Here is a 24,721-nt window from a genome sequence, read left to right as displayed (position 1 = left end):
ACAGAGGACTTTAATATTTCAATTTGACTTTGTTCTAAATCAGAACACAAATTTTTTAAAGTCCCACAAAAGGGACTGGAGCCTGGGGTGGTGGGGCAGTGCACCAGTGGGCTGCCCCAGACCTAGAAGCTCTGACTCTGAGGTAGTCTAGCAGGAGGTCTACCGAGGAGCCACGCTGCCGCAGCAGGAAACCACGTTCCTACCTGGGTTCTGTCAGAATTTCAAGGAAATCAAAACCATCTCTGTGGAACATTCCAATCTTGATGAATCAGAAAATTCCAATGAAAAATGGTGAGAATTTTTCTAAGTGAAACGCATGCTCAGGATTTACGCCCATCTGTAGCTACTAGAGATCAGGATGAGACTTAATGAAGGGGGCAGATTACCCCAAGTCTGCCTCCTGCGGGGCTCTTATACCTTCCTCTGAAGTGTCTGATGCTGGCCACTGTCAGAGACAAGGCATTACATAAGAACAGCCATACTTGGTCAGACCAAAGGACCATCTAGCCCAGTATCCTGTCTGACAGTGGCCAATGCCAGGTGCTCCAGAGGAAATGAACAGAACAGGTAATCAAGTGATCCATCCTCTGTTGCCCATTCCCAGCTTCTGGCAAACAGAGGCTAGGGACACCATCCCTGCCCATCCTGGCTAAAAGCCATTGATGGACCTGTCCTCCATGAACTTACCTAGCTCTTTTGTGAACCCTGTTTTAGTCTTGGCCTTCACAATATCCTCTGGCGAAGAGTTACACAGGTTGACGGTGTGTTGTGTGAAGAAATACTGCCTTTTGTTTGTTTTAAACCTGCTGCCTATTAATTTCATTTGGAGACTCTACCACAGTGCAGGACCTTGAAGAGAGCGAGTGTTTTTTCATAGAATTTTTTGTTTTGCACTTTCTACTGCATTCATATATTCTGCAAATCCACAATGGACAAAAGGGAAAACTTTTTGCATGAGGAGGAACTTTTGCTCCAGTTAAAAATGTGCACACTGAAGTGATTGTAGCTGCCTATAAATATTTGAGAACATCAAAGCCGGTCCTGTTAAATTAAAAATGCTGTCACACAGATAGGAACTAGCCTCTAGCACTGCCAGCTTCGACATGTGAGCCTCTGATCTGAGAGGCAGAAGCTCAGGTCCTCAAGAAATTTTATTCACTATAAGAAAAAAAATTTACCAGCAGTTGAGATTTAATAAGGATATTAAATACCTTGTGAGTGAGCTAATTAAAGCTTAACTCTTTCAAGATATTGTCAGAACCCTTCAGAGCTTTAACTGACAAGGCCCTGGTCTACACTTGGAGTTGAGGTCAAATTTAGCAGCATTAAAATCGATTTAACCCTGCAACTGTCCACACGACGAAGCCCTTTTTTTTTTTTTTTTTTTTTTTTTGACTTAAGGGGTTCTTAAAATCGATTTCCTTACTCCACCCCCGACAAGGGGATTAGCGCTGAAATCGGCCTTGCTGGGTCAAATTTGAGGTACTGTGGACACAATTAGATGGTATTGGCCTCCGGGAGCTATCCCAGAGTACTCCATTGTGACCACTCTGGACAGCACTCTCAACTCAGATGCACTGGCCAGGTAGACAGGAATAGGCCTGCGAACTTTTGAATTTCGATTTCCTGTTTGGCCAGCATGGCAAGCTCCAGGTGACCATGCAGAGCTCATCAGTAGAGGTGACCATGATGGAGTCCCAGAATCGCAAAAGAGCTCCAGCATGGCCCGAACGGGAGGTACGGGATCTGATCGCTGTATGGGGAGAGAGGAATCCGTGCTATCAGAACTACATTCCAGTTTTCCAAATGCCAAAACATTTGTCAAAATCTCCCAGGGTGTGAAGGACAGAGGCCATAACAGGGATCCGAAGCAATGCCGCGTGAAACTTAAGGAGCTGAGGCAAGCCGACCAGAAAACCAGAGATGCGAAATGCCACTCCGGGTCAGAGCCCAAAACATGCCGCTTCTATGATGAGCTGCATGCCATTTTAGGGGGTTCAGCCACCGCTACCCCAGCCATGTTGTTTGACTCCTTCAATGGAGATGGAGGCAACATGGAAGCAGGTTTTGGGGACGAGGAAGATAAGGAGGTTGTAGATAGATCACAGCAAGCAAGCGGAGAAACCGGTTTTTCCGACACCCAGGAACTGTTTCTCATCCTGGACCTGGAGCCAGTACCCCCCGAACCCACCCAAGGCTGCCTCCCGGACCCGCCAGGCGGAGAAGGGACCTCTGGTGAGTGCACTTTTTAAAATACTATACATGGGTTAAAAGCAAGCATGTTTAATGATTAATTTGCCCTGGCATTTGCGGCTCTCCTAGATGTACTTCCAAAGCCTTTGCAAAAGGTTTCTGGGGAGGGCAGCCTTATTCCGTCCACCATGGTAGGATATTTTACCACTCCAGGCCAGTAGCACGTACTCGGGAATCATTGTAGAACAAAGCATTGCAGTGTGTGTTTGCTGGCGTTCAAACAACATCCATTCCTTATCTTTCGGTTATCCTCAGGAGAGTGATATCATTCATCGTCACCTGGTTGAAATAGGGTGCTTTACTTAAGGGGACATTCAGAGGTGCCCGTTCCTGCTGGGCTGTTTGCCTGTGGCTGAACAGAAATGCTCCCCACTGTTAGCCACAGGGACGGTGGAGGGGCTAGCCATACGCTGGGGGGAGGCAAAATGCGAGCTTGGAATGAAAGCACATGTGCTATGTATGTAATGTTAACAGCAAGGTTTACCCTGAAAGAGTGTACCCATTGTTCTATAAAATGTGTCTCTTTAAATACCAATGTCCCTTTTTTCCCTCCACTAGCTGCATGTGTTTCAAGGATCACAGGATCTTCTCCTTCCCAGAGGCTAGCGGAGATTAGAAGGCGAAAAAAATGCACTCGCGATGAAATGTTCTCTGAGCTCATGTTGTCCTCCCACACTGACAGAGCACAGCACAATGAGTGGAGGCAGACAATGTCAGAGTGCAGGAAAACACAAAGTGACCGGGAGGAGAGGTGGCGGGCTGAAGCTGAAAGGTGGCAGCAGTGTGATGAGAGGAGGCAGGATTCAATGCTGAGGCAGCTGGAGGATCAAACTAATATGCTCCAGCATATGGTTGAGCTGCAGGAAAGGCAGCAGGAGCACCGACCACCGCTACAGTCCCTGTGTAACCAACCGCCCTTCTCCCCAAGTTCTATAGCCTCCTCACCCAGACGCCCAAGAACGCGGTGGGCAGGCCTCCGGCCACCCAGCCACTCCACCCCAGAGGATTGCCCAAGCAACAGAAGGCTGGCATTCAATAAGTTTTAAACTTCTAAAGTGTGTGTGGCCTTGTCCTTCCCTCCTCCACCATGCCTCCTGATGCTTCTCTCCTCCACCACCCCTCCTGGGCTACCTTGGTAGTTATCCCCCTATTTGTGTGATGAATGAGAAGCAACAATGACTTTATTGCCTCTGCAAGCAGTGATCAAAGGGAAGAGGGAAGGATGGTTAGCTTACAGGAAAGTAGAGTGAACCAAGGGGTGAGGGGTTTCATCAAGGAGAAACAAACAGAACTTTCACACCGTAGCTTGTCCAGTCATGAAACTGGTTTTCAAAGATCCTCTGATGCGCACTGTGCCCTCCTGTGCTCTAACCGCCCTGATGTCTCGCTGTGCGTAACCAGCAGCCAGGCAATTTGCCTCAACCTCCCACCCCGCCATAAACGTCTCCCCCTTACTCTCACAGATATTGTGGAGCGCACAGCAAGCAGTAATAACAGTGGGAACATTGGTTTCGCTGAGGTCTAACCGAGTCAATAAACTGCGCCAGCGTGCTTCTAAACGTCCAAATGCACATTCTACCACCATTCTGCGCTTGCTCAGCCTGTAGTTGAACAGCTCCTGACCACTGTCCAGGGTGCCTGTGTATGGCTTCATGAGCCATGACATTAAGGGGTAGGCTGGGTCCCCAAGAATAACTATAGGCATTTCAACCTCCCCAATGGTTATTTTCTGGTCTGGGAAAAAGCTCCCTTCCTGCAGCTTTTGAAACAGACCAGAGTTCCTGAAGATGCGAGCGTCATGTACCTTTCCCGGCCATCCCATGTTGATGTTGGGGAAATGTCCCTTGTGATCCATCAGTGCTTGCAGCACTATTGAAAAGTACCCATTGTTGTTTATGTACTCGCCAGCTTGGTGCTCCGGTGCCAAGATAGGGATATGGTTCCGTCTATGGCCCCAGCACAGTTAGGGAATCCCATTGCAGCAAAGCCATCCACTATGACCTGCACATTTCCCAGGTCACTACCCTTGATATCAGCAGATCTTTGATTGCGTTGGCTACTTGCATCACAGCAGCCCCCACAGTAGATTTGCCCACTCCAAATTGATTCCTGACTGACCGGTAGCTGTGTGACGTTGCAAGCTTCCACAGAGCTATTGCCACTCACTTCTCAACTGTGAGGGCTGCTCTCATCTTGGTATTCTTGCGCCTCAGGGCAGGGGAAATCATGGAACTTTGTGACTTACAAGTGCCCTTACGTATGCGAAAGTTTCGCAGCCACTGGGAATCGTCCCAGACCTGCAACACTATGCGGTCCCACCAGTCTGTGCTTGTTTCCCGAGCCCAGAATCGGCGTTCCACCGCATGAACCTGCCCCATTAGCACCATGATGCCCACTTTGCCAGAGCCTGTGCTTTGAGAGAAGTCTGTGTCCATGTCCTCATCACTCTTGTCACCGCACTGACGTCGCTTACTTGCCCAGTTTCGCTTTGCCATGTTCTGGTGATGCATATACTGCTGGATAATGCATGTGGTGTTTAACATGCTCCTAATTGCCGAAGCGATCTGAGCGGGCTCCATGCTTGCCGTAGTATGGCGTCTGCACAGAACGATTGTCTGCCGTTGCCCTGATGGAGGAAGGGGCGACTGACGACATGGCTTACAGGGTTGGCTTACAGGGAATTAAAAATCAACAAAGGGGGTGGCTTTGTGAGAAACAGAATGGCCCCCTCAAGGATAGAACCCAAAACTGGGTTTAGCAGGCCGTTGATTTCATGGAGGGAGGGAGGAGAAAATGAATACAAAACAAATCTGGGCTATTTCTTGTTTTGAGCCACTTCATCTATCTTTATACATCTTGCTGGCAGCAGACCGTGCAGTACGACCACTAGCCATTGTCATCTCCTGGGTGCTCGGCAGAAGACGGTGCAGTATGACTGCTGGCCATCATCTTCTGCTGGCTGCTGATTAAAAAAGACAGTGCACTGCCGGTAGGACTCAATTGCCATGAGACGAAACTTAAAAGGGAAATGACCTGGCTGAGTCACTCCCATGTTTGCCAAGGCGCCCCTGACCTCATCGAGGTCGGTTAAAAGAGCACCCAGGACTACGTTGACGATGGCTACCAGTCATACTGCACTGTCTGCTGCCAAAAGGCAATAAACTGCTGCTGTGTAGCAATGCAGTAACGCATCTGCCAGCACCCAGGAGACGTACGGTGATGGTTAGCTGAGCGGGCTCCATGCTCGCCATGGTATGGCGTCTGCACGGGTAACTCAAGAAAAAAGGCGCAAAAATGATTGTCTGCCCTTGCTTTCACGGAGGGAGGGAAGGGGGGCCTGACAATGCGTAGCCAGAATCACCCGTGACAATGTTTGAGCCCCATCAGACACTGGGATTTCTACCCAGAATTCAAATGGGCGGTGGAGACTGTGGGATAGCTAACCACAGTGCAACGCTCCGGAAGTCGATGGTTGCCTCGGTACTGTGGACACACTCCGCCGACTACATGCACTTAGAGCATGTGTGGGGACCGACACAATCGACTGTATAAAAACGCTTTCTACAAAACTGACTTCTATAAATTCGACCTAATTTCGTAGTGTAGATATACCCAAGGATACCTTAATTTTTTCCCACATATTATTTTCAGTTGGAATTTTTCTAGGTTCCAGGACCACTGGCATCCAAGCCCCAAAAACAAACGTTGTCAATCTTCAAAAAATTAAAGTATCTACTCTTAGGTTAGCCTTGGTATAAATTTGATTTAAATCTGATCACACAGAACAGATATTTCAGGAAAGCACTGAGTATGTTCCCTATCTGATTCAATATTGAACATTACTGAGGCTGTCTGATCAAATACTTAGTGTGATTTGCGCTCTGAATTTCCCCTTTCTTAACAGACTAAAGCAGTAGGAAATACTTTTGATCTCATCATTATTGGTCACTGGCAGCTGAATCTTCCCAACTGGACACATTGAAGAGAAGCCTATTGGGGAAACGATTGTAATCTGTCAGTACATTCCTGTAATTATGAGATACTAAAAGAAGTGCTTAGCTATCTAATTAAAGATAACTGCAAGAATACTGAAAGTTAGAAATGTAGGAAAAAGTCTGATATGCTATTATCTTAAATGCAACAAACCAAGTCAAGTAAGGTAATGTAAAAGTTAAGTTTCTCAAAGCAACATTAACTCTCACATTTAACAACTTCAAAATGTATGCAAGGTTCTTGCAGTAATGGTAATCTTTTGCACTGCCAGACTTTGTTTGCAACTGTTTCATTAATGTAATTTCCTTGCCTCACAAATTCCTTAAGAAGTATTACTTAAGAATTATGGATTCAAGAAATTCTGCGAAGTGTAGCACTGACCGAGGTTGAGGGACTACACAGGGATGAAGCAAGGGAGAGGAAAGGATTGCTGGAGAATGAGGAGTGGTAAAGGAAGAGGGAGGCAGAGCATCAATAAGAGTGGGAGCGAGATTGGGTAGCTGAAGAGCTGCACTCACAGAAGGCTGGAGATGAAGTTGACTAATCCACCAATGGCAATAAATATCAGAGGGGAGAAACTCACGTCTGGTTCAGAGGAAAGGCAGTAGTTACTCCATTAGGGAGGCTGGCCTCCATTCCCACCTCCGCACCCACATTCTAGCTAGGAGGGGGCAACACTTTAGGGTAGGAGGAACAAGTCACCAAAGTTAGTATTTAAAAAGCCCGAACCAGCTGTTGCACATACAATCTGTGAGGTGTTGAAATGTTTGTTTTAGATAAAACCTACCAGATTTCAGCCATTTGTGCCATACATTCAATCCACTAAACCTTCAATGCCACTTTCCTTAAGATGAATTCACAGCCTGGAAGGCAAATTCCCCTGGACCACTGCACAGATTTTTCAAGTACTGCCCTAATGCACAAACAAGAATGTAGCAGTTTTCAGAACACTAAAGCAGTCACATAATTATAATCCTGCATGTCCACATACCCGTAGCTTTCCAAAACATTTCATTTTGGAACTGAAAAAGTTTCCAGCCTTATTGTTTTTCCAAAGGTCAATTTATAGGAAGATTTGGGGGGGAGGGGGGATTTTTCTCAAACATTTGAGTTTTGGGAGAGAAGAGAAAATACTCTTCCCTCCTCTTCAAAATTCATTTTAGCCATATTTTTGAACAGGCCCACACTAAAAGGCTCAAGTTTGGAAGCTGAATCTGGCACTGAGTGCGATCAGTAGGGACTAGTGCCCTTGCTAAATTAGGAGTAATTTTTTCAAACACTGTAAAGTCAAAGCATTTAAAAGTTGCTTACCCAGCACACGCAATAAATTCACAGTAGGAGGCGTGTACGTGTAATGTGCATGCCTGTGCAGCTAATAAACAGCAGTACTCAAAGCGTGACTGCTCCATTTGAAATATGCCCCCAGCACTCCCCTGCAGCCTCCTTATTGACCCTACAACTTGTTTTGCTACTCAGAATGATGCGAGGCTATACTGTAGCTTAAGCACTGTAAAACCCAGATCTAGAGCTACAGTCAGTTTAATCTTTTCAAGACAACAGGAAAAAGCACAGAGGGGATGTTAACTGAAAGCAAGCAGATTTAATGGTCCATGCTACCACCAGAGCCTTATCCTACACTAGAGCTCTACCAATGACCACACAGGTGCATTTCAGGCAATAGGACCACTGGGGGAAAGAATTTTTTTGATAAAATTCCTCAGTGCGGACAAGGCCAGAGACTCCCAAGTTAAACAGGGCCTGAATTTCTTAAAACATTTTTTTTTGTTTTTAAATAAAGCCACCTTTCAGGTCTTTGTACATCATAAAACAGCAGAAGACTCAAGCTAAAATTTTCGTTTTTCCCTTTACAAGTCATCTTTACTAGGAAGGTTTCAGAGTAACAGCCATGTTAGTCTGTATTCGCAAAAAGAAAAGGAGGACTTGTGGCACCTTAGAGACTAACCAATTTATTTGAGCATAAGCTTTCGTGAGCTACAGCTCACTTCGTCGGATGCAACCATGCAATCTTTTTACTAGGAAGAAGATTCTTCCTATCTGCTTAAAAGTGAGTGGACTTTTTTGATCTGCAAGCATTAATATGGTCAAACCCGGACTACTGTTAAGACAACGCATATATACCAGGTTATAATTAATATCACACATTAAACCTCCATGTTTCCTGAATTCAGCACTTACATTTTTTATTGTCTTTTAATATACCTTAAATGCAGAATACATACAGCTCTCACAGAACTGTGTACACAGATGTAATCCCCGCCCCCCAAACAAAAAAAACAAACATACCATGGGTCACACACTGCCTCCACCTTCTACTTTCCTTATCTACAAGATGTAGGTCTCCCAGACTTCACACTTTTAGTAGTTTGTACTTATGAAGATTATTTTGGTCTAAAAGGGCCTCACTTTGAAATCTCAGAACAAAAAGTCTAGAAGACTGTACTAAAAAGGGAGCATTTTTAAGTATACATTACCCAGTAAAATGGTCTAAACAGGAGGAAAATTACTATGTATGCTAATCAGTGGTTTTATAAAACTGCTTGAGGATTTTCTTTAACATTGTCTTGCAGTGGAGCTGTTTGTGTCTCTTTTCCAGCAAGAAGTGCAACACCAAATCATGTTCTCTTCTTCATGCTTCACCCGGTACCATTTTAGGAGCCCTTTACTTTCATTGCTATATAGTGGAGTCACCCTGTCCCATAACCACATCTGCCAGGGCTTGGCACACTGAGGACATGTGCCAATTCTGGTTTTTTTGGCACTACTGGCCACACTATGTGCAGGCTGTAATTGCATTTAATCCATTCTACTTGTACAGATCCAGCCTCAATATACACAAGTGAGAAAATTGAACATGCAATCAGTTAGAGAAATTTGTGTTTTAGCATGCCTCTAAATCTTTGGGCTTTTTAAATAATTCCATCCCTCAGAGCCAGTAGTGCTCTCCTCATTTTCAGCACGAAAAGGAGGAAATGGTCACAGTTCTGCCAATGTACTGGCAGAGTAAGGTCTTCAGTACAGGCTCCAAACATTCACATAGAGACTGAAATGTTTACCTGTCAACTACTAGCTTAATGACTACGTCCATGAACCACACTGATAGCTACTTGTACCCCCAGAAAGCCACTCTTTGCCCAACCCTTTTAAAGAAACAGAAGTTGGGCTCTGTATCAAGATTTTGGAAAGGGCACTTCACTACTGTTTGGCAAAGCTCTGAGGCTCCAGGGGCCATCTGCAGACATCACTGCACTGGCTCCCAGCCAATGGGAGTGCAGAGCCAGTGACTGGGGCAGGCGCTGGCCACTTCCAGGGTGCAGTGCAGTGTCAGAAAAGGTAGGGACTAGCCTGCCTTAGCTGGGCAGCACCACTGACGGTGCTTTTAATGACCCAGTCAGCAGTGCTGACCAGAGCCGCCACAACCCAGTGCCTTACATTCTGCGATCCAGTACTGGGTCACAACCTGCAGTTTGAAAGCCAAGGATCTACAGCACTCCCACACCAGCATCAACTTCCTGACATTGCACAACCTAGGCTGTTCAGGTGCCTTTACTGCACATTTCCATACCTTAAGATGTTTGGATCTCAACTGTAACTCTGGATTTCCTTGGTTTGTAATGCTTGATTATAGGATAGTTATAATACCCCTGTAACTTCTTTTACCCTTACATTACTATTATGTTCTCTCAGTATTAAGTAGTTTCTGTCTTGGAATTAAAAAAATTATTTTGGGCCCTTAGGTTAGCAAAAATATCTTTCCCAACATGGTCCATTTTAGTGCTATCTTCCTGAGTCTGACGACAGCTGTTGAGTTTTTTTTTTTTTTACTCTGCACTCATTACAGTGGTGTCTGAGCCCTATAAGTACATTTACACTGCAATTAAACACCCGGAGCTGGCCCATGTCAGATAACTCAAACTCACAGGGCTTTGGCTAAGGGGCTGTTTAACTGTGCTGTAAATGTTTGGGCTCAGGCTCAAACTGAACGTCTACATTGCAATTAAACAGCCCCTTAGCCCGAGCCCTGCAAGGCAGGGCCAGCCGCGGATACCAAATTGCAGTGTAGCTATACCCTTAGCACCTTGTTCCCAAGCCCCAGCAAAATGAAACTAACAGGACTCTGCTCAGTTCCACAACTGCTGCTCAGAACTCTGGTCACCAGCAAAACTTGTGAATCCAGTCAATTTCAAACTGCTCAGCTCTCAGCATCAGAAGAGACAGCCATGGGTACTATTCATTTCAGGCCAGGCAAGAGGCAGTGGAGATGGATAGAGTATTGGGCTTCTACTAAAGCACTAAGGAGTTTGTGGGCAGGAATGTCTGCATTCTTCCAGAAAAGACCGATAATAAAGCCAGAGCCCCTGAACAAGCTACAGGCACAGCACCTTGGTAAGAAATCCCAGCCGTCTGGGGTGAGGACTGGCAAAGTGCTAACATAATGCAGACGTATCCAACCTCCTACTTACATCAGACAACACTAACAGGTCCTGCCAGCTCACAGGACACTTTAAAACCACTGGTTCATGTCTCAGTGCTTGGCATATAGCCTAAATAAAGAAATAATTCATAAGAGTCTCTGGTTGGAACTTACATGTAATAGCATAGCACGTACAACTGTGTGAGGGGTGCAGTACTGTGGGGATTTCATTTGCTTAAGCCAGAGCAGATACCCACAGGCAAGTCTCAATGCCACAATATCTAGGACAGGGTAGAAACAAGGAGAAATTGGAGGCTGAAATAAAAAATATTGCACCAAGCTTGGTTTAGTAGAGGAGAGATATGAGTAACTAGTCAAAGTGTGAAACACTTCCTGGTTGCCCTGATGACACTGTCTAGAACACCACGCTTGAATTTTGGCTCACAAGGTACTAAGAAACTAATAAGGCATTTGGTACTATTGGGTTCCCCTGCTGATGAAAAACATGTGAGCCTTGATTGCTCTGCTCTGATTTTCTTCAGAGAGCAGCCATGAAAAATCAAACATCTTTGATTAATCACAACCACCCTAACGGACAGAACGTTAAATAGGGAAAAAGACTGGCGAGAGAATCCAAAATCTGGTTTGGGCAGAGTTCAGGTTTGAGGCCGAGGCAGGAGCAGTTTTCAGATACAGTGGCTGAAAATGGAAGTTTAAATGCAAGATTAGTCAAGGTATGCTTCTGACTTTGGATCCAACATGGAGGCGAGCAGATCAAACATTCTTCTCCAGCGCCTCACTTTGCTATTCAAAGGCCATAAGTTTAGAGGTTCTATCCTATCGCTACTAAAATAAGTAGTAATTTGAAACTTCTGTATTCATCTCCAAGAACTCAAATTCCAAAGACGGAATTGCTTTGTTTTTCTTCGTACAGCTCACTGCTGCTGAATAGGCTAATCTTTGGGCCTAGGGCCTCAAGCCGTTTACCAGACGACCAGGCTTCAGCTGACGCCTGGAGCAGTGGGTCGCAGCGGCACTACAGCAATGCCTTACAATTAAGGCATCTGGCAGGGATATGGAACGAAACAGCTCTCTTCACAAAACCCAACATGTTTGTAACCCAAAGCCACGAATAATTCCACACTTCCTGATTCTGATGAGCCTATAGGCTCTCTGTTTGAGCAAGACAAAAAAAAATTCACCTACCCTTTTAACTATGGATGAAAGAAGAGACAAGAAATGAAACTTTGCCTTAACAAACTTTTGCTTAAGCTGGTCTCCTCCAATCATTGCCACTCTTCTCTCCTAGCTGCAGCTCTTATTCCAGCTACCTTCTTGACAAGAGTCAGAACCCTAACCCCATTATGTTTCAGTATTTAAAGGTGACCTGCGAAAGAATACCATGGACTTTTTTCCCCCACTTCTTTAGGATGCACAGAGAAGGCCTGAAGAGGATTGTAAAAGTGCAGGACTCACCCCTGCTGCGCCTCTTGCTGGTTCATGGGAATTAGCTCTTTTCCAGCATGGAGCGCCCTCTGCAGGCCAGTGATCCGCACAGCTCTGGCCCCCATGTACCTCACAGACCCCGGTGCCCCTTCCTCTAGGGTTCTGCCCCCTGCCAGTATCGCTACACAACCCACTATCCCCACTTTGCCTCAGTCTGGGCTACTGCCGGTCATCACCAAGCCCCCGCCTCCCTGGGGCAGACTGCAGTGGAAAGGGCTCTCAACATAGACAAGGGGGTTCAGACCTGCTTCCTTCCTCTGCCTCCCAGTACCTCTATGGGCCTTGGACCAGGCCCTACAGCCTGGGGAGTTGCCAGCCTGGAGCACCCCACTCAGCCTGCTCCTTTCCCAGCATGGCACCACTCTGTACCCTGTCAGGCAGGCAGCCAGGCCCTGCTCTCTCCTAGCCTGGAGAGACTCTCCTTGGGCCTCTGGCTCCCAGACTCTTTACACAGGCCAGCTGGGGCCTGACTGGGGTGTGACCCAGCTGCAGCTGCTTCCCCAATCAGCCATCCCCAGGGCTGCTTTTACCCCTTCTATTTTAGGAGTGGGGTAGCCACCCACTACCAGGATTATCCAGAGGAAAAAGCAGCACAGGAAAAAGGAGGGACTTCTAAACATTTTAAATTTTCTTAATCATTTTTCCTGAAAGACTAAAAGGCAACTCAACAAGTAAGTAGACTAACATCACACGACCCAAGAAGAGACACACAAGCAACTGAGAAGTTTTTATTCACACTATTTAAACAAATTATACTCTAATACCAAGTATTTGTTAGACTTTATATGCTTCCACTTTCATTTGAGGGCTGGGTAAAACCCATTCTCTGCTCCTCCAGCGAGACAAGGAGCAAAAAACAGGGAATACTAGACTCAACATACCTGGCCCTTGTCTACACTAGGCTTCTTTTCCTAGAGTTTTCCATGCTGGCAGCCAGTCTACAGTACTTCTTCCACCAGCAGAGCTGCACGAAGGGTAGCAACGTGATCATTCCCCTCTATTCAACATTGGTGAGGCCTCATTTGGAGTACTGTGTCCAGTTTTGGACCCCACATGACAAGAAGGATGTGGAAAAATTGGAAAATGTCCAGCGGAGGGCAACACAAATGATTAGGGGACTGGAACACATAACTTATGAGGAGAGGCTGAGAGAACTGGGATTGTTTAGTCTGCGGAAGAGAAGAATGAGGGGGGATTTGATAGCTGCTTTCAACTACCTGAAAGGGGGTTCCAAAGAGGATGGATCTAGACTGTTCTCAATGGTAGCAGATGACAGAACGAGGAGTAATGGTCTCAAGTTGCAGTGGGGGAGGTTTAGGTTGGATATTAGGAAAAACTTTTTCACTAGGAGGGTGGTGAAACACTGGAATGCGTTACCTAGGGAGGTGGTGGAATCTCCTTCCTGAGATATTTTTAAGGTCAGGCTTGACAAAGCCCTGGCTGGGATGATTTAGTTGGGGATTGGTCCTGCTTTGAGCAGGGGGTTGGATAGATGACCTCCGAGGTCCATTCCAACCCAGATATTCTATGATACTATGAATGGAGCAAAGGTTTAGGAAAAGGGTTAGTGATGATGCCCTGCTTTGGTTAAACAAGTAGGAATTTTTTTTAAAACCTTGCCAGATTTTAATACAAAATAAATGAACAAGCAAACAAAAAATAAAGAGAATTCTGTTCTCCCTTTCCCCCCACCTTAGCCAGCCAGGAGACCACATGATTACAATGTACAGCTAACATCCATTACAGCAAATGCAGCACCATGACGCATCAAATTCTGGTCATCAGGCAGCACAAAGAGCCGAACACAACACAAAGTTGCGTCAAACACTGGCAGAAATAAACCACACAACTCTCCTACAACCTCCAGAGGACATTTTTGATCGTATCCAAGATGCTTATTACTGGAGCACCATAAGTGAGTGGTCTATCAAAAGGAAAAAAATAAATCTGTGAAAAGAGTGGTTTGACATAACTACAACAAAGCCCACAAAAAATAGTTCAAACACAGATGGACAAGACATCAGGCCAGATTCAATGCTGACCTATGCCAGCCTTTGCCAGCACAACCCAAGAAGCAGCTCCTGAGCAATGGGTTTCAAAGATGAAACTTGCAACAGCACACATGCAATACTTCACGTCCACCAGGGAAGCCAAATCAGAAGTGTCAACCAAAGCCTCAGAAACAGGCAGCACTGATCAGGGACAACAAGATTGGTGTGACCAATAGATGAAGAATGGCACCAGTGCAAACACATTTGCATTCCCTTCAAGAGTGACTCCCCCACAGGGGTACAGCTGACTCAGAGAGGCGTTATTTATGCCTCCCTGTGCCAGCAAGGAGAATCAAGCACACCAGCAACAGAATTTATTTACTGCTTTGTTTTAAGACAGAGATAGTCTGGATTTTACAGAGTCACATATTTCAAGGCTGGAATGGACCACGGATCTTCTAGTCTGATCTCCTATATAACAAAGGCCAGAGAACTTCCCTAAAATAATTCCTTGAGCAGAGCTGTTGGAAAAACATCTCATCTTGATTTTAAAATGGTCAGTGATGGAGAATTAACTATGGCCTTTGGTGAATCAGCCCAATGATTAATAAGGCATACATTTTTAACAGTGAGGTTATTTCCAGTTTGAGTGTCTAGCTTCAACTTCCCACCACTGGCTCAGCTAGACTGAAGATCCCATTATTAAATAAATTTTTCCTCACACAGGTCCTCCTAGACTTTGATCAAGTTGCCCCTTAACCTTCTGTTTGTTAAACTAAATAAACTGAGCTCCTTGAGTCTTTCACTATAAAGACTGTTTTCTAATCCTTTACTCATTCTCATGACTCTTCACTGAACCCTCTCCAATCTATCAACTTCCTTTTTCAATGGTGGACACCAGAACTGGACACAGTATTCCAGCACTGTTCACACCAGTGACCAATACAGAGGTAAAATAATCTCTCTACTCCTACCTCAAGATCCTCCTCTTTATGCACCCAAGAATTGTATTCGCCCTTTTGGCCACAGCTGAACATAGTTCCCTGCATGATGCCGATTATCCACCATGACCTCCAAATATTTTTCCAGAGTTGCTGCTTCCCAGATGGAGTCCTCCATCCTGTAAATATGGCCTACGCTCTTTGTTCCTAGATGTATACATTTAGCCATATTAAAATGCATATTGTTCATTCGCACCCAAATTACCAAGCAATCTAGATCACTCTGTATGAGTGGACTAGTCCTCTTCATTATTGACCATTTCCATTTTTTGGATCACCTGAAAGTTGTATGAGTGATACTTTCATCTTTTCTTCCGGGTCATTAATAAAAGTGTTAAACAGTGTATGGCCTGGAACCTATCCCCACAGGACCCCACTAGAAACACACCCACTCGACCATCATTCCCTGTTTATAATTCCATTTTGAAATCTATCAGCCAGTTTTTAATCCATTTATTTTATTTTTTTTTAAATCAAAATGCTGTGTGGTACCAAGGCAAATACCTTACAAAAGTTTAAGTATATTACAAATCAACACTATTATCTTTATCAAACTTGTAATCCATCAAAAACAGATCTCGGTACAACGATCTATGATCCATAAACGCATGTTGATTGGCATTCATTATATTAATTCTCCCTTAATTCTCAGCCGCTCTATTATCTGGGATCAATGTCAGACTGACAGGCCTATAATTACCCAGGTCATCCCATTTCCCTTTTTTAAATATTGGCACATTAGCTTTCTTCCAGACTTCTGGAACTTCCTTAGAGGTCCAAGGCCTACTGAAAAATCCACATTAAGAGTCCAGCAGGCTCCTAAGCCAGGTCTTTTAAAGTTCTTGGATGTAAATTATCTGAGCCACCTGATTTAAGAATGTCCAACTTTAGTAGCTGCTGTTTAACACCCTACTGAGATACTATTGGAATGGAATGAGTGCATTCATATGATGTGACTCATCTATTTTTTCCCCAATACAGAACAGAAAAATTTATTGAACACTTCTGCCTTTTCTGCTTTATTATTGATAATTCTATCACTTCCATATAATGGACAATTCCACTGTTAGGATTTTTTCTTCCTAATATGCTTAAACAGCTTCTTACTGTTTTTAACTGCTGGTAATGGATTTCTACTTGTGTCCCTTGGCTTCCCTTAGAAACTGTAGAAAATTGATAACTTCTGATTTCTATTTATTACTTTCAGCTTCCCCTTTCTTCCATTTGTTTTTTATATATTTTATAGCGGTCTTGATTTGTAATGTCCTGTATAAATCAGGCTGGTTTTTAACCAATACAGCATTCTTCCTGGATTGTGGCTTTTGGGGCATCTAGAAAAGTGTTTGTAAACAACTACCAATTCACATTTTTCTAATTAAATTTCTTCTTACAACTGATTTGGCTCATAATTGTCATAAGGGCCTTTGTGGAACTGGCCTTTTTAAAGTACCTACTACATGTACCATCAGTCTGCTCTTTATTCTGTTTGAACATTATAAATGGGATCAAATTATGATCACTTGTACCTAAGGCTTGGTCTACACGGGGGGGAGAAAAAAAAATCAATCTAAGTTACGCAACTTCAGTGATGTGAATAGCATAGCTGAAGTCGACATACTTAGATCTACTTACTGCGGTGTCTTCACTGCGGTAAGTTGACATGCTGATGCTCTCCTGTCGACACCGCCTACGCTTCTTGCTCCGGTGGAGTACCAGAGTCGACAGGAGAGGGGTCAATTTATTGCGTCTTCACTAGATGCAATAAATAAATTCTTGCTGGATCGATCGCTCCGGAGGTAAGTGTAGACATGCCCTAAGTTACTCTTCATCTGTGAAGATGAAGTTTAGTATACAATTCCTTCGTTTTGGATGCAACACGTTTTGAGTGAGAAGCGGTCAACTAGATTTAGAATTTCCAAGTCTGTTTTAAATACTGGCAGCCTGAGATCTCCAGCATACCTGACTCAAACTGAAGTATCCCCTAGACACACAGCTTCTTTTCCCATACATTATAGATTGGCACCTTCCACACCTAGCAGCCTGTTCCCAGCTATGATTTGGTGGTCTGTAGTAGACAACAAATAAGACCCCATCTTGTACTTTATCTGTTAGGACATTCATCCATTACCACTCACAATCATTTCCTTTCAAATTTATCAGTGACCTGAAAACACTTTTTTTTTTGGACATCTTTCCCCTTTTGTCCATTTTATCCTTCCTAAATAGGTTATAATCATTGATTTGTAATGTTCCAATAATGGGAATCACCCCACCAGGTTTCGGTAATACCAACTAGACTAAATTTAAAGTTCATAAATGAGTAATTCCAACTCCTTATTTGTTACCAAGGCTCCTAGCATTGGTGTATAGACAATTAAATAATTGCTGGTTTTCATGTCCTTTGGTTCCTTGATTTTCTTCTAAATATCTCTATTTTGTGCTGAGGGCTCTTATCTTCCTTCTTTTGATACTCCCCTTTTGTTATTAGTTTAATCCTTTCTTGACTATTCTAGCTAGCCTGTCCCTGAGAAAACTGGTCCCCCTTCTGATGTGCAGTCCATCCAAACTGTACAACCCCACCAGAAGACAGGCCAGTGTTCTGCAAAAAACAAAATCCTACACCACTTACTTAGGCAGTGGTTCACTTAAGGAATCTATCACCTTCCGTCTTCCTTTGCTCATGGGACAAGAAGAATCTCGAAGAATGTCCAAGTGATCTTCTTGAACACACTTCTGAGTCATCGATTACCTGTGAGATATCCTACAACACAGCATCATTAGTGCCAATATGTACCACTACCAGAGGATCTTTTCCTCATGAACTTTAAGATTAGTTAGCCTTTTGGAGTGCCATCTTGTGTCTTGGCTCCAGGAAAGTAGCATACTGTTCTGTTATCCACCTGTCCCTTGCAGAATGTTCTTTGTATTCTTTGAGTATTAAATCCCCAGCAAGGATCATCGGTCTTCCTTGGAGGGGCTGAAGAACTCTTTACGGACAAAGTTTATTTTCTTACAGGTAGGGCAGGAGTGCCATTCACAGCTGTCTCATACATCTCTTAGTTCCCCTGGACTAGCTGGATCTTAAGCATCTTTTAGAAACAAACACTTGAGGGGACCTGGTATCAACTGGAAACTCCTAGCCACATGGAACTCCTCCAATTCCTCTTCTCTCTGCTGGCCACAGCCTGCCCATCCTTGTCTGCCTCCATTCCAACACAGTGGAGATGTGATCACTTGACTCTGGTGGTTATCTACTGAGAAGCCTCCTCTATGACCTCCTCTCTCTCCAATCAACATTCTTAGCATCCATCCCCACCCCACTCCTCCCAAAAAAACCACAGGATTTTGTTCTGAGGCATATAGAATATTCCGATCATTTGTTGCCAATACACAACTGCTGGATCAGACTGTCAATCAGTTTAAGGGCTACCAGATACACAAAGACCTAAAGGACATGCTTTACCAAACTCTTAACTCCAGCCATACTGACGCGTTAAGAATTCACCTCTTAAAAGCTACCCTAGACACACTTGACCCCAGCCAGACTCAGTCCCAGTAACAGGAGAAACATCATTATTGTATCACTTTTAGACAGAAAACTAATCCGTAACCATTTGATAAGTCATACATTTAAAAGCTAATGCATGTTTAGCTTTTATTTCTGATGGTTTTGTTCTAATGCTTTCAAGACCAATGAGCAACAGAAACAAACATGGTTATGAGGTTGCACAAACACCCACATTTCCTTTTATTCACTCATATTTAATTTAAAAGAAATATATTTCCACTCTAAAAATCTCTTCAACGATTTTTCTTCATTTGTTTAAACAAAAAATACACCACTTACTACAGTTAAATAGATCTTTAACATCACTAGCCAGGTGATTTGCATTTCCAAGTTTCGCAGAATTTCAGATAATGATCCAAAGTTGGAATACATATCTATGAAGCTTGTCAAAAATGCAAGCAATTTAGAAAATTATGAAGGTGTACAAACAAGTTTAGACACCATACAACTTATTCATCAGAAGGCCAGGAAAAAGAGCAAGGAATCCATACTAGAGGTAAGACATGCTATACGTGCTCTAGTGCCTGAGTGCACACACGAAGTGAATTTGATGGTGCTAGTTTTACCTGCTTTGGAGTGACATCTAGCATACTTCACCCTCTGGTGGCTGAAATACCTAAATAAAAGTTATTTACAAGCATAAATTAAAATCTCATTTGAAATCTAAAACACAGTATAGGTTGGGAGGTAAGTAGCGGCTGCGTACATATGTGCACAAAACTACTAGCCAAAAAAATTATGAGTGGTAAAAAAAGCAAAAATTTGCTTCATTAATTCCCAACTCCCACCCCATGTTCGTGGGTTGTTTTTTGTTTTTTTTTTTTTTAGTATCAGGCAAAGCAGCTGGTCCATATTATAATAAAAGGCCACGAAATATTCACTTAACACATTTGCTTCTAGTTATGCCAGTTCAAGTCTTAAATGTATTTTTCCTTTACATTTATATTTAAAAAGACAGCCTCTAAAGTTCTCTCAGTATTGCGCCTCCTCTGGACAACACATATTCAAAGTTTCATCTCATGGCAAATTTTCATGGGAAGAATAAAATCCCGTTTTTCAAATGTTTTACGATGCTAAAATTAACAAACCTGATTTTTCCAGTAATGTATATATTTCAGTCACTACAAGCAATTTTTTTAAAAAGTTCAAAATAAACTGAATTGCTTCATTCCTCCACTGGGTTTTTCTCTCCATCAGCAATCTGATTTCACAACTCTTCTTGTGACAAAGTTTTGTCATTTAGAAAATTTAAAGTTTCACAGTAAATTTCATAACAAAGCCAAGAAGGGAACAGGGAAGAATAGTCTCTTCCCTGATTTAGTTGGGGATTGGTCCTGCTTTGAGCAGGGGGTTGGACTAGATGACCTTCTGAGGTCCCTTCCAACCCTGATATTCTATGTCTCTGAACTACAAAAGAAAACTTACTATTCAGTATTTTTATACAGAGCTCATGCTCAAACAAACCAATTCTGCAGACCTTGTAAGTGAAATAAGGACAGCTATTAGTGATTACTTAACAAGTAAACTTATTAAAATACCATTTAAGTCAATTTTCTTTACTTAGCCTAGCCAAAAAAAAAAAAAATTAAGTCAACAATTGCTAATGACTACAAAGGAATTGGATAAGCACGTCAAAAGTTCTAGACAGAATAGGGAATAGCCTGGTTCTGCTAAACTCCGACATTATCTACCTGCTTAGAAGAATAAAGACAGTTTTAAGTGATGTGTTTAAACTTAATTTTGTATTAAATAGCTAACTGGAGATTAGCTCCGAGTGAAGGACTAGTGAATACACTGAACAAAGTGACCCACAGAAAGCCAAATACATAGAAAGAACAAGGTAGCTAAAAACAAACATTTTAGCATCAGAAACTGCATAAATTGCTAGAGATATTTTAATACTATGTTTTCTAAGTATCAAAACAGCAAGTTACACGATTCTCTGTGATGAGCCTCAAATCAAAAATTGCAAACATTTCAACCAGGGTGAGCAGGAACACTCAGCAAAAATTCAAGCTTTAGAGAAAGCTAAGTAATTTTGCAAAGAACCTTTACTACAAGTATAGGTAATCACCACAAGAACTGATAAAGAGGCAAAATCCAAAACCATAGCTTCTTGATTGTTTTCTCCAACAAACTGAACATGTTACACTTTAATACTTCCTCCTTCATTTTCTACAAGAGTTGTGTACATGAATCACATGGGACAGCGGTTCTCAATCGAGCCTTTCAGGGGGCCACCACCGAAACCCCAAGACCCGGCACCCACCCACAGGTCAGACACCGGGGGCAACATAGGGCTGACACCCCATCCCTTGCACACGCACACACACACACGCACACCCCCCCTCTGCAGGGCTGAAGCCAGGGGTGGAGCAAGGCTGAAACCCCGAGCTCTCCCCCCGACACACACACACCCCTGCTGAAGCCCTGAGCCCATGGGCAGAGTTCAGGGGGCACAATGGTGCTTCTCCCCGCAAAACTGCAGTGCCTTACCCAGAGTGGGGCAGTCCTGCAGGCAGCTCCACATGCACCCCACCTCCTCCTCTCCCTCAGCCCCCCTCAAGCCCCCCCCTCTGGCCAGATCCTAGGCTGGAAGCCAGAGCCAGGCAGTGTGGGGCTGCTGCTCCTCTGGCTAGTGGTGCCATGGAGCGGGCAGCCATAGCATTCCCCCATCTGCTGCTGGTGCCCGGGGTTGCAGGTGCTCCTCAGCAACCGGCCCCCTTTAACTGCTCACGCAACCCATCAGAGCTGCCCAGGTGGGGATCCGGCTCGGTGCCCGGCAGAGCCCTCAGGGAGCAGCCACCGGCACACAGCCCCACACAGGTGGGTGGCCTGCTGAGTGAGTCAGGGGTGGAGGTAGCAGTCCCTCCCTGGGCCCTGCTGTGCAGAGCCTGCCCGAGCCCTGCCAGACATTCCCCCTCCCCCGGCCAAAATAGAAGTCAAACTACACCTAGGCCTAAAGGTCCCACCCTTGGCCCAGAGACCCAAGTCCCATCCCCTCTGCCCTGCCGCCTGGCCCTGGAATTTTTATAGCATGTTGAGCGGAGGCCTCAGAAAGAAAAACGTTGAGAACCCGGACAGCGGCTATCACACAGCATACTGAAGTTTTAGTGCTCTGTTTTGCAGCCTGGAATGGTCAACCATTTCTACCCATGCAAAAACCACCTAGCCAGACAAAGTCGCAGTACTTTACAGCGTGGTACAAAGATCACTTACAAATCCGTTCCATGCAAGCTTTGCCTACTGTGACATGTTTTGAAAAAAGACTCTCACCATTGCACTACCATTAATGCAGTTCCCCAGGAGCAGCATTAATGTAAGCTGGGCACAGGCACTTTTACCTCCGTATCTTACTTGCCTCAGCACAGCTAGACACAGCACTGCAGTAAAGTCGCTTGTGCCCTGTGCACTCTCATCATTGCTGTCGCTGGTGGAAGTGCAAAGGCCATTTCCCAAAATCTGCTAGAGTAGAAACTCCATAGCATGTTTCAAGAATGCAGGGAAGTTTCAACTGTTGACTCGATGCAGTAATTAATACTAGCAAGCAAGGTTCACTCAGAACCTGAAGAAAGGAAATTTCAGTGCATTTTCTTTGCAGAAACATTCTCTAGTATATAAAATCAAAACTCCAAACCAACTCAAATCACCGTTATTCTTAGGGGAAGGGCGAGTGAGAGGCCCTAAAAATCGTTAGGCTAGCAATACCCGGATGTGTACAACGCTTTAATAGGTTCAAAGAGATACCAAACCCTTTTAAAGCTCTTCCCACAAGCAGCAGCCTTGGCAATGTAATTTATGCCCACAGACCTACTAGAGTTTCTCCAAAGCCTTTGCAAAGAGAGACAAAAAAGAAACAGCATCCAGTTACAACAATCAGAAGCAGTAGGTCGGCACCACTGCCTTCCTTCGCATCTCAGACAAAGTAAGCCCTGCAAACAGAGTATTTTTTTAATCCCTCCATATCCAGCTTCCTCTGGAATGCAGACTTCTTTCATTTAGTAACAAGGTGGAGGCCCTGTCAGAAAGGGTGAAATCTCCAGGTTACTGCAGCTTCAGAGTTCCTGGTTCTCCCATTCCTATTTAAGTACTTAAAACAAGTGAGAGGGAAACTATCCGCCGGTTCCCAGTCAGGAGTCAAACTGCAGCAGCAGCGAGTCCAGTCAGGGGGCTGTTAAAATCAACATTACACGACAACAAACTTGGCCCTTTGTGGCATGACCAGTCACCTCCCTCCCCCGAGGGGCACTCAATGAGACAGGGCAGCCCAGCACGCAGGGGGATCCTACGGACTTTCTAAACGGGCAACTCCCGCAGCTCTCTGCTCGGGCCAGTGCCCTGCCCACGTGGGACGCCAGAGCTCGGTGCCCCGGAGCCGGGGGCTTGCAGGGCCAGGCCCAGAGCGGACAGCAGGGCGGGGGCTGGAGCCCCATGCAGGGCACGTTCTGCACCGCACACGGCCGGCGCTTCGGGCCCCCTGTCGCCGCCGGGTCCCCCGCAGCCTTGGCGCAGCGAGCAGGCCGAGCCGCCCCGGGGGCTGCGCGGCGCAGCCCTCTCCAGCGGCCGGACCCGCCTCCCCGCAGCCCCGGGGACACCAGGTGAGAGGCGCTGACCCCCCGGCCGGGATGCAGCCGGGACAGCGGGGAGTCGCTCCACCCCGGGCCGCACGGGGAGCCGCGGGGGCAGCGCCTCCCGCTCCGCCCCGGTGCTCTTCCAGCCCCCGCCGCCCAGGGCGGCCGCCCCAGCGCCCCGGCGAGCCGAGAGCAGCCCCCAGCCCGGGCTCCGCGGGCCCTGCCCGCCCCCAGCCCGCAGCGCGCACGGGGCAGCCGCCGCTCCCGGCCCAGCGGAGCCATCTTGGGCGCAGGGAGCCGCCGGCCGCCCGGCCCGGCCCGCCCCGGCCCGGCGCACCGCGCCGCTCACCTGCACGATCTCGCCCTCGGCGCTGAGCGTGGCCCCGGCCCGCGAGAAGCGCCCCTGCAGCCCCGTGGTGTAGGTGGTGTAGTCGCCGCTGGGGCTGGACTCGAAGAGCACCACCTCCACGAACGCCGTCTCCTTGGCCAGCGCGGCGCCCGGGGCCGCGGCCAGCAGCAGCCCGAGCAGCAGCGGCGGCGGCACGGCCGGCCCGGCGCCGGCCCCGCAGCCCCTCATCGCGCGGCGGGACGGGGCAGCGCCCAGCCGCCGCGCATCGCTCGCCAGCGGCTCCAGCTCCGGGCGCCCGGCGGGATCCGGGCGGGTCAGCGCCCCATGGCGGCGGCGGCGGCGGCTCCTCTGCCCCGCGGCGCCCAGCCCCGCGCCTCCGCCTGCCCCTCGCTCCCCTTCCCTCGCTCCGGCTCCCGGCCTGCCTGCCAAGCCGCGTCGCTTTCATCTGCTCCACGTGACAGCTACTGCGGGGTTATCCCCGCCCCGCGCGCTGACCCGCGCCCGCCCTCCGCGCCGCCGGCCGGTCACGGGCCGGGCCGGGCCGGGCAGCACCAGGGCGGGCCGGGCCGGGCCGGGCCGAGCTAAGCAGCAGTAGCTGGGCAGTCACGGGCCGGGCAGCACCAGGGCGGCCGGGCTGGGCTGGCCTGAGCTGGGCCGGGCCGGGCCGGGCCGGGCCACACAGCACCCGGCTGGGTTGGGCCGGGCCGGGCAGCACCAGGGCGGGCCAGGCTGGGCCGGCCGGGCTAAGCAGCAGCTGGGCGGTCACGGGCCGGGCTGGGCCGGGAAGCACCAGGGCGGGCTGGGCTAAGCAGCAGCTGGGCAGTCACGGGCCGGGCAGCACCAGGGCGGCTGGGCTGGGTTGGGCCGGGCCGTGCAGCACCCAGGCGGGCTGGGCTGGGCCGGGCCGGGCCGGGCCGGGCCGTGCAGCACCCAGGCGGGCTGGGCCGGGCCGGGCCGTGCAGCACCCAGGCGGGCTGGGCTGGGCTGGGCCGGGCCAGGCCGGGCAGCGCCCGGGCGGGCTGGGCCTGGCCGGGCCGGGCAGCACTGGCGGGGCCCC

General features: G+C 46.8%; 1 protein-coding gene across 2 annotated transcripts in view; it reads right to left on the bottom strand.

Annotated features, from left to right (window-relative positions):
* ZNRF3 (zinc and ring finger 3) overlaps positions 1–23,852 on the bottom strand; it is a 212,033-nt gene extending 188,181 nt beyond the window's left edge. Inside the window, exon 1 of one of the 2 annotated variants that reach the window (XM_077835297.1) lies at positions 23,665–23,852. The gene's annotated coding sequence lies outside the window, so the exon portion shown is untranslated. Of the gene's footprint in view, positions 1–19,310; positions 19,333–23,664 lie in introns of those variants that run through there. The other variant, XM_077835298.1, reaches the window with a different exon arrangement.
* Between the last annotated feature and the right edge of the window lie 869 nt (positions 23,853–24,721).

The sequence above is a fragment of the Eretmochelys imbricata genome, chromosome 15 (genome assembly GCF_965152235.1).
Source record: "Eretmochelys imbricata isolate rEreImb1 chromosome 15, rEreImb1.hap1, whole genome shotgun sequence".
Classification (NCBI taxonomy): Eukaryota; Metazoa; Chordata; order Testudines; family Cheloniidae; genus Eretmochelys; species Eretmochelys imbricata.
Note: the sequence above shows the minus strand (reverse complement) of the source record. Positions and strands in the feature narration are given on the sequence as shown.